Source organism: Eulemur rufifrons, chromosome 4 (genome assembly GCF_041146395.1).
Source record: "Eulemur rufifrons isolate Redbay chromosome 4, OSU_ERuf_1, whole genome shotgun sequence".
Classification (NCBI taxonomy): Eukaryota; Metazoa; Chordata; class Mammalia; order Primates; family Lemuridae; genus Eulemur; species Eulemur rufifrons.
In genome coordinates this window covers 83,410,357-83,420,132 of record NC_090986.1, presented here as the reverse complement: position 1 = coordinate 83,420,132, position 9,776 = coordinate 83,410,357, and the positions used below count along the sequence as shown (strand labels likewise).

General features: G+C 45.5%; 1 pseudogene; it reads right to left on the bottom strand.

Moving 5' to 3' along the window:
* Positions 1–3,975: 3,975 nt before the first annotated feature.
* LOC138382487 (ceramide transfer protein pseudogene) lies at positions 3,976–6,297 on the bottom strand (annotated as a pseudogene).
* Between the last annotated feature and the right edge of the window lie 3,479 nt (positions 6,298–9,776).

Here is a 9,776-nt window from a genome sequence, read left to right as displayed (position 1 = left end):
TCCAGGTTTTCCTTTTTTTTTTTTAACAACACATAAAGCACAATTTTCTCATTAAAAAATTGAGAACCGGGCCGGGCGCAGTGGCTCACACCTGTAATCCTAGCACTCTGGGAGGCCTAGGAGGGAGGATCGCTTGAGATCAGCAGTTCGAGACCAGCCTGAGCAAGAGCGAGACCCCCGTCTCTACTAAAAATAGAAAGAAATTATCTGGCCAACTAAAAATATATAGAAAAAATTAGCCGGGCATGGTGGCACATGCCTGTAGTCCCAGCTACTCAGGAGGCTGAGGCAGGAGGATCGCTTGAGCCCAGGAGTTTGAGGTTGCTGTGAGCTAGGCTGATGCCATGGCACTCTAGCCAGGGCAAAAAGAGCAAGACTCTGTCTCAAAAAAAAAAAAAAAAAAAAAGAAAAGAAAATTGAGAACCACACAGTGGGGCACCATGGTCCTCATTCCATTTTCCTCATGAGGAAAAATACTTAACATTTGGAAAGCACTGTGCGCCCTGTGGTGTGCGCATTGAGCCCTCCAAACAGCCCGTTCTACATTTTACAGATTTTACAGAAGAAATTGACCTGCAGGAGTTGAGTACCTTCCCCAAGGTCACCTGACTGCTCAGGGTCGCGTGAGGATTTGTTCTCATGAAGTCTGGAATCTCACAAATCTCTGATCTTTTTTTTTTTTTTTTTTTTGAGACAAAGTCTCGCTTTGTTGCCCGGGCTAGAGTGAGTGCCGTGGCGTCAGCCTAGCTCACAGCAACCTCAAACTCCTGGGCTCAAGCGATCCTCCTGCCTCAGCCTCCCGAGCAGCTGGGACTACAGGCATGCGCCACCATGCCTGGCTAATTTTTTCTATATATATTTTAGTTGGCCAGATAATTTGTTTCTATTTTTAGTAGAGACGGGGTCTCGCTCTTGCTCAGGCTGGTCTCGAACTCCTGACCTCGAGCGATCCACCTGCCTCGGCCTCCCAGAGTGCTAGGATTACAGGCGTGAGCCACCGCGCCCGACCTTCAAATCCCTGATCTTGATTATCAGAAAATAAAGATAAAATAAAGCTTGGGGTAGCAGAGTGACATTGTCTATCAGTACACTTTTTATAAGGAAAATTTTTTTAATGTGGATTTTAAAAATGTCTTTCCTTCATTTACCATTGATTAAGCCCCTTCTATGTACCAGACACTGTATGTATGAGATAGGCCCAACCCTCAGTGAGTTCAGGCAGATGAAAAAACAAAGGCTTAGAGATTTTGGTTGTCTGAAGTCACGCTGCTGCACAGTGTTTGAATCTGGGATACAAACCCAGACCTCTCTGACCCCAAAATAGATGCTGGGGTGGAGTCATGGAAATCTCAAACTCCTAAGCTCAAGTTGTCCACCTGCCTCAGCCTCCCAAGTGAGTGGGACTACAGTCCTGTGCCACCATGCCCAGCTATCTGTCTTACATTTTCTCTAGAGACAAGGTCTCATTACAGTGCTCAGACTGGTCTCAAACTGCTGGCCCCAAGTGAGTACTGCCACCTTGCTCTCCTAACGCACTGGGATTACAGGCATGAGCCACCATGCCAACCAAATATCATATTTTTAAGTGATGACTTTCATGGAGTAACTGACTCTATGGTTTTAGCAAATGAGGTATCTTGTGAAAAATAGAGCTGTTAAATGCAAACATTTAAAATTGTGTTGTCATCGGAGCATACAGAAAGTAATTGAGCCATGGGTGTAGAAGTGATTGCTGTGAGAAGTGGCGTATACTAAAGGGGTTGGGAAGGAGAGAGACTTGGAGACTAGGGACGGGTAAGTGGCATTAAGTGAAGCTGCAAAGCTGAGCAGTGGCAGTGAGGGGACCTGACTACTAATCAGAAATGGCTGATCCGCTGAGTCCGGCAGAACGGGGACGACATCTGCTCATTTCTGTAACGGCCGCACCAGCACAGTGCCTGGTCGACAGGCCCTCGGGACATAGTACCCTGAGGAGCAGACCCAAGTGTTCCCAGGACAGGGAAACCTGCAGATGCCGCTGGCCACGCAGCTCACTGACTGGGGACGCGGGCGCGTGAGCCGGCTGGCTGGCAGGCGATGGGAGAGAAGTGGAACGCAGGCCAGAAAGGGAAGACAGAAACTGAGGCCTTCTTTGCCCAAACATTTGGCTCAAAAGAGAGATGTGGTAGTGGTTAAAGGCAAATGTATGGTGAGGGAAGCTTTTTTTCCAAGATAAAGAAAAAAGTGAGCATACTTTTCTGTGAAAGAGTAAGAGCCAATGGAGAAAACAAATTCTTGAAGTTAAAGGAGAAAAGAGAATTAATGGCACAAGGTCCCCAGGAAGGCAGAGGTGGATGCAATCTAGCGCAGGGACAGGGATGGGTCAGTTGCCACCGACACGAAAGCAAGGTGGGAGCAAGGGCCCGGGACTACAGAGACAGTTTTGGTAGAGGAGAGGTTTAGGAAGAGCTTTCTCGAGGACCTCCATGTTTCTCTATTTTAATAGACTTCTACCTGCAAAACTACTCTGGGAAAGAGAGAATGTGACAGAGAAGTCTACACTTCAGAAGAGCTCAATGCCCCTAAAAATCCCAAATAATATCTTTTCTCAAATGTAGGCAAATGGAAAAAAAATTGAGCAAAATTCAAGGAAGCCTTAAAAAGAATTAGGAAGAAAACTATATGTAATTGCAAAAAGGGTGAACATTTGCAAACCCTATAACCACATAAGAGACCAGACAAAGGGCCAGAGGGAATGTTATCCTTTTATTTCAACAGATAGAAAAGGTCACTTCAAAAAGCAGGGAAGCAAGGATAATTAATATTTAATTTAATTTGTTTAAAAGATTTAAATAGAGTTTGAGGACAAAAATAAGTGATATGGCAAAATGTAGGAGCCAACAGTGGAATGGGAAAGGATTCAACAAAGTTCAGTTTCAGTAACAGATCTAGTTAAACCCTCAGCACCCACTGGCTGCAGCCTGTGCTAATAATGATATTGTCTGAAGTCCAAGGAATGGCAGTAGATACCATTTTGCATGATTCTTGTTTAAAATAGCTATTAGAAAGAGGAAAGATCTATTGCCCAAAGGTGTTTTTTTTTTTTAATTTCAAATATTGTACTTTTCACATTTATAATTTATTTTTGGCTCATTTTGAAAAATATCTACCTCATTGATAGTGTCTAGTGATATATCATTTTCCTAGTTTACTATACTTTTGGTACATGTTTTCCTTTAGGTCTTTGAATATATTTAAGTCAATGTAAAGATGTGTTTTATGATTCCAGTGTCTAGGCTTCCTCGGGAACAGTTTGGTAATTTCTTTTCTGTGAGCCATATTTTCATAGTTTTTTGCATGCCTTAAAACTTTTCATTTAAAAGTGAACATTTGGGATATAATGTGGCAACACCAGAAACTGGACTTTTCCCCTTCCTTTGAGTTACTGTAGCTGAGTATTGTGAGTTTTAGTTGTTGGTTTAGAGAGTTTTCTCAACTGTCTTTACGAACACGCTGTTACTTGCTGTGAATGACGGCTGAAGTCTCTGTCTCACCAGCCCAGTGATCTAGTGGACAAATATACCGAACTGGCGGCTTCCCTCCTAGAAAATAAATCTGCAACGCTTTGAAGGTGTTCCCCATGTGTGTCCTGTGTCCTACCTTTGCCATTCAGCCCGTGGGTTGCCAACTTTGTTTTCACCTTTATTTCCTGCTTGCCCAGAGCCTGAGGGTCAACACAAAGCGCCTGAGCGCTTTGGGCCTTCTCAGGTCTTCCCTGACACTGCACCTGGCCCTGGTCATACGCATTTTCTTCCAAGTTTTCTGAACCATGTGGATAATTTTCAAAGGCCTTATCCCCAAATTATTTTATCCTTCATTCTTTCTTGCTAGAAATTTCATCATAAATATTTTTATTCCAACTGATATCCTTTGCCCCAAGTGAAATGGGTAGTATATTTACTTTTCAATGTATGTGACAAAGTTTTAGTTATTGCTTCAGTCACTGTTAATGCTAGAACAGATACAGGTTTTCCTGCAGTTTTTTTCTTGGACGTAAGATGTAAAACATTTAAGAAATTTAGTATTATCTTGTTTTTTCACTGCCCCTAACACTGAGGCCGGCGCCCACCCTCCAGCGCTCACGCTGACTGCATGTGTGATCTTGCCCAGAAGGCTGCCCCTGCTCAGCTCTCGGGTCACCTCAGTGGGCTCACCAAGCTTTGACATGTCATAGCAACACTCAGTCTGGCACAGACACGTCAGCCACTTAGGAAAGCACTGTTGTGATCCACAGAAAAATGACAAACTATCCAAGTTTCAGGGTCATTTGCAGTCAAGGCTGTTCCCTGTTGAATGGCAGGAAGATAGAATACAGCTCGCTGAGAAGCAGGCCACACTCCCTTGTTAATCTGATAAATGATGACTGCACCATCAGCTAATGTTTCCATCACAGAAAAATGTTCTGCAGTTGTTTCCCAGGCACTGCAAACGTCCACATTCCAGAAGTAATTCCAGACTCCGTGTCCTGTAACACCTTTAACTGCACGGGTAGCTTTGAAAGGATCCACAACAATCCCCTTTTCTTCTGCTTCTCTTCTGCACACCTTCATTTCTCCTTCTACCACCAACTGCCAACTGGCATCTCCACCTGCACCCTGTAATGAATAGGTCATAGGTTCCGCAGCATCTCTTCAATCTTTGGACAAAGCTCTATGTCCCCACAGAAGAAAAGGCATCTGCAGATGGCAAGGATGTGAGCCAAGGTAACCCGACTTTTTCACTCTGCAACTCTTCTTCTATTATAGCGTGTCTGTCAAGAGCATTTTCAATAGCATCAAAGAACTCGTCTTCATTAACAAGACTGTTAGGACCTTCTTCATAGTCTGCTCATCCAAAATGAGATTTTTTTCCCTTAAGTTCTGTCATCACATTTTTTGTATACTTCTTCTTTTCTCAATTTCCTTATCCAATTTCTTCTGCCAGCTGTCCTCACATTTAACCATTAGTCTAATACAGCGAGAAAGTGTTGCAAGGTTGCCGCAGCTGTTGCTTTAGAAGTCATCATTTCCCCCTGAAAGGCTATACCACTAATTCCTTTTGGTGTTACCTGCGGAAATAACTTTTTAAAATTGCCACTGGTGGGTGGGGGAGGGGATGGGTGTACGCCTACACAATGAGTGCATTGCACACCGTTTGGGGAATGGTAACGCTTGAAGGTGCTGACTCGGGAAGGGGGGTGGGGAAGGGAGGGATATATACCTACATGATGGGTGCAACGCGAACTATCTGGGGAGCAGACACGCCTGGAGCCCTAACTTGGGGGGAAAGGCGGTACATGGGCAACGTATGTAACCTGCAATTCTGTATCCCCCATAACAATAAGATGAAATAAAAAAAAAAAAAGAAAAAAAAAGAGATACTTAAAATGTTTTTATATTTTTAATTTTTATGGATACATAATAGTTTATTAATGGGGTACTTGTGAACATGTAATGATCAAATCTGGAAAAAAAAATTAAAAAATAAATAAAAAAATAAATAAAATTGCCACTGGTGTTACAAAAGAAGTCTCCATCAGAACGGAATGTAGGAAAGTCACTTTCATTATCTTCTACCACTTTATCATTTAAAGACATTACCCTTTAAGATCAAGAGGCTTTGAATCCATTCATTCTCCAAGTAAAAATAGTGGTAATACCCTAGTTAAGCTTTATCCCTTTGAAGTTCATCCTTGGAGACAGCATCAGCACCGGCATCAAAGCACTTCCGTAGAGTACCAACTTGTCTTCCATGGGATGTCTCTAAAGGTTTCCATTGCAGTGAATTTCTCATGTAAATTGTGGCCTTTTTTGAATGAGGAGGTGGGTGTTGCGGAATAGCCATTTGCCCCAGACACCAGTGTCACCACTGAGCCGTGTCATGGCAAGCTGGGTTCAGATCCATATTGGGATTCCGCCTTGTGCTGTTCAATGGCATCCAACCACTGCTGTCTATGATCTGAATTCTGAGCATGAAGATCCCACACACTATGGTTTACACTAACAGTCATCAAAATCTTAAGGTCTGATGACATACTTGCTAGGAGAAATGGATCCCCTGCAGCCATACTGTGTCTCATCTTCAGATTTGTAGTAACTCAAAGTATTATTTTTCAAAGCTACCCAACAATCCTGCCACCCATGAATGCAGTTTGTCCACTGACTGAGGACACCACCACCCCGCCCCCCTCGTCCCCTCACAGCATTCCACAGGTGGCCCAGACTCTGCCCCCAGATCCTCCTCCCAGCCTGACGAGTTCCAGCTCTGGTTATGTGACATGGAGGCAGGACAGCCAAGCAGGAGACCAGCCCCTGCTCCCTGAGCTGTGCTGGAGGAGACACAAGTCCCTGGGGTGAAGGGCTGGGGGATAGTACAGTGGGGGGAGCAAGAGGAGGGACAAAGTCTGCCCACCTTGTTGCCACTGCTGCAGACCAGCCATCGGCTGCCATCTCTGTGATCCCTGTGTTGCACCCAGGACCACCCCCCACACTCAGCTCCCTTGATGCCAGACTGAAACAGGTAAGGCAAAGGGAGAGAAAGAAGGGAACAGAAAATCCAGACTCGGAGACTTGGGTGCACACACACGTCCACAACTACAGCCATCTTCCTGCCTTGGCCACTCTTTACCCCGCCCCCCACCGGCACTCTCCACTCTCCTCTCTCCTCCCCTTCATCCGCCCTTTCTTCCCCTACTCTCCCTGCCCTCTCCACCTCCTGGCATGTTTTTACAAATTTTTAGCTATCATTAGTTGTTACTTCTTTATTGTAGTCAGAGAACACATTTTCTGTTTGATACATTCTTTTCATGTTATTGTTTAATTTTTGGCTTTGAATATATTCTATCCTAGAGAATATTCCATGCACACTTAAGTTGACTGCATCATCTGCTGTTGTTTGGTGGACCATGCTATACATATCTGTTAGGTCTAGTTGATGTAAAGTTTTCTTCAAGTGCTCTAATTTCTTGTTGATCTTCTGACTGTTTCTCTATCCATATTGAAAGAGGGGCATTTAAATCTCCAGTTATTATAGTTAGATTATTTTTATCCTTCATTTTTTTAGTTTTGGCTTTATGTATTTTGTTGCTTATTTGTTAAGTAAATATATAATTGTTATGTCATCCTGGAAAATTAGCCAGTTTATCACTATTGAATGTCCCACTTCATATCTAGACTTTTTGGTTCAAATTCTAATATTTTCTGATTTTGCAACAGCAACTGTTATGGCTGTGGCTTGCACGTTTTCATCTTTTTACTTTCATTCTACTTGTTTCTTGGATCCAAAATGAGTGTGTTGATCTTTTCTTTTGAAAATCCAGACCCTGTCCTCTCCCACTGCCATTGTGCTGGTCTGGGGCTTGATTCTATGTCTCTAAATAAGAAACTAGGATCAAGCAATGCCTGCTCTCTTAGAACTCCTCTCCATTCACCTTCTCTCTCAGTGAAGCCTCCAGAATGTTCCGTATGTTTCTAAGAGCAAGTAAAAATGAATAAGTAAGTCTCCATAATCTCAAAGAACAATGGAAGTGATGCTGGGAAACTGGATAGGGCAAAGAGAAGCCCTACAGTGTTTTCCTTAACTATTATCTCCTATCACCATAGGAAGGAAAAGAGACATTGCATTACAAAATTTGAGGTGATTTTCAAGTTGGAGCAAGGAGCCAGAGGAACCCTCAAAACAGAGCCTCCCACATGTTGGTGACAGTTGATGACTTAAATGAACGGAGCCAAAAAAGTCACAGTAGACATTTGTTGAAAGTTGTAATCACCAAAAGTAAAACATCAACTAAGAAGAGATTTGAATTAGGAAAAAACATGTAATCTGAGCTGAAACCGCATCTCAAATCTGCATGTAAATAATGGAACTATTAAGCAATGAGGGCTGAGGTGTTTAATGTATATCAGACCATGCTTCCACCTAGTTACTCTGGTGAGGTAAAGACTGGAGAGAATCTAGATGCCCATAATTTGAGTAGGCTATCCCTCAGACGTTAGAGCATTTTAGACAAAACTGGACTTCAACATTTTGAATATGGTGGTCAGGGGAAAGACATTAACATGTAGGAAATATCGGGGTTTTTTTCATCATGACATCCCACCATTGAAAGGAAATATTGTTGACACGTGAGAGTGTTCATACGGAAGTGATCTTCTGTAAATGTAACGTATGTGGAAAAGTCTGTGATGCGTCAGCTCACATAGACCAAGAGATAACTCAGGGAAATACGTAAAACAGAATGGATGTGTGAAATTCTTTCCCAAGAAATCAGCTCTCAGCTCATTTCAGAGAACTCGCACAGCAGGAAAACCCTATGGGCTTAACGAATGTGGAAAAACTCAACTGAAAGTCACACCTCCAGGCGCATCGAGGTGGTCACACAGGGGAAAAACCTTCCAGTCTAAGTTCAGCCTCATGAAGCATCTCGGTATTTACCCAGGTCAGAAGACCTGTGGATGTCAATGTGAGAAGACCTTTTTCCGGAAAGGACTGCACACTAGACGTCAGAGAACTCAAAACGGTGTAAAACTTCATGAATGTAATGAACGTCAATAACATTTTTGGTAAAAGTCACACCTCACAGTGCATCAGAATACTCACACAGGGGGTGGAAAACCTAGGAACCTTATGAACATAGAAAAATATTCCGCCTGAAGTCAGTTATCACTAGACACAGAACTCATATAAAGAAAACTCTATGAATGAAATAAAAGTACGAAAAACTTTTGTAAGAATTCACAGCTAAGCAGAACTACTCTCCCAGCATGCGCCGGGACCGGGGGCGGTGCGCAGCCCTGGCGGGTGACGCAAGGCGGTGAGCGCCTAGCTCGGCATGCCGGGAGGTGTAGTTTCTGCGCGACCATCAGCCCGTCGTTCCCTGGGCTGCAGAACTACTCTCCCAGCATGCGCCGGGATCTAGGGTGGTGCGCAGCCCTGGGGAGAGGGGCGGGGAGCTGCGCGCCTCTGCGAACATTCTGGGAGGTGCAAATTCTTATCCTCTCAGGCCTGCAGGACTACAATTCCTGGATTCGTCGGCCGCAGGGGCTGTGCGCCGATCTGGAGGGAGGGGAAGGGAGGGGCGCCACTCGCCTGGAATCCGGGGAGCTGTGGTCTCTGCTTCCTGCCAGCCCTGTGTTCGCCGAGCTGCAGGACTGCAATCCCAGCATGCACCGGGCCGGGGCGGTGCGCGGCTCTGGAGGGAGGGGCAGGGAGGTGAGCCGCTCGCCTAGCATCCTGGGAACTGTGGTTTCTGGTACATCCCAGTCTGGTGTTGGCCGGGCTGCAGGACTTCAATCCCAGCATGCGCCGGGCCGGGGCGGTGCGCAGCCCTGGAGGGAGTGGCAGGGAGGTGCGCCACTCTCCTGGGATCCTGGAAGCTATGGTCTCTGCTCCCTGCCAGCCCGGTGTTGGCGGGGCTGCAGGACTACAATACCAACATGCACCGGGCCGGGACGGTGCGCAGCCCTGGAGGGAGGGGCAGGGAGGTGAGCCGCTCGCTTAGCATCGTGGGAGCTGTGGTCTCTGGTACATCCCAGCCTGGTGTTGGCCGGGCTGCAGGACTTCAATCCCAGCATGCGCCGGGCCGGGGCGGTGCGCAGCCCTGGAGGGAGGGGCAGGGAGGTGCGCTACTCGCGTTGCATCCTGGGAGCTGTAGTCTCTGTTCCATCCGAGCCCGGTGTTGGCCAGACTGCAAGACTACAATTCCAGCATGCTCTGGGCCGGGGCGGTGCGCAGCCCTGGAGGGAGGGGCAGGGAGGTGC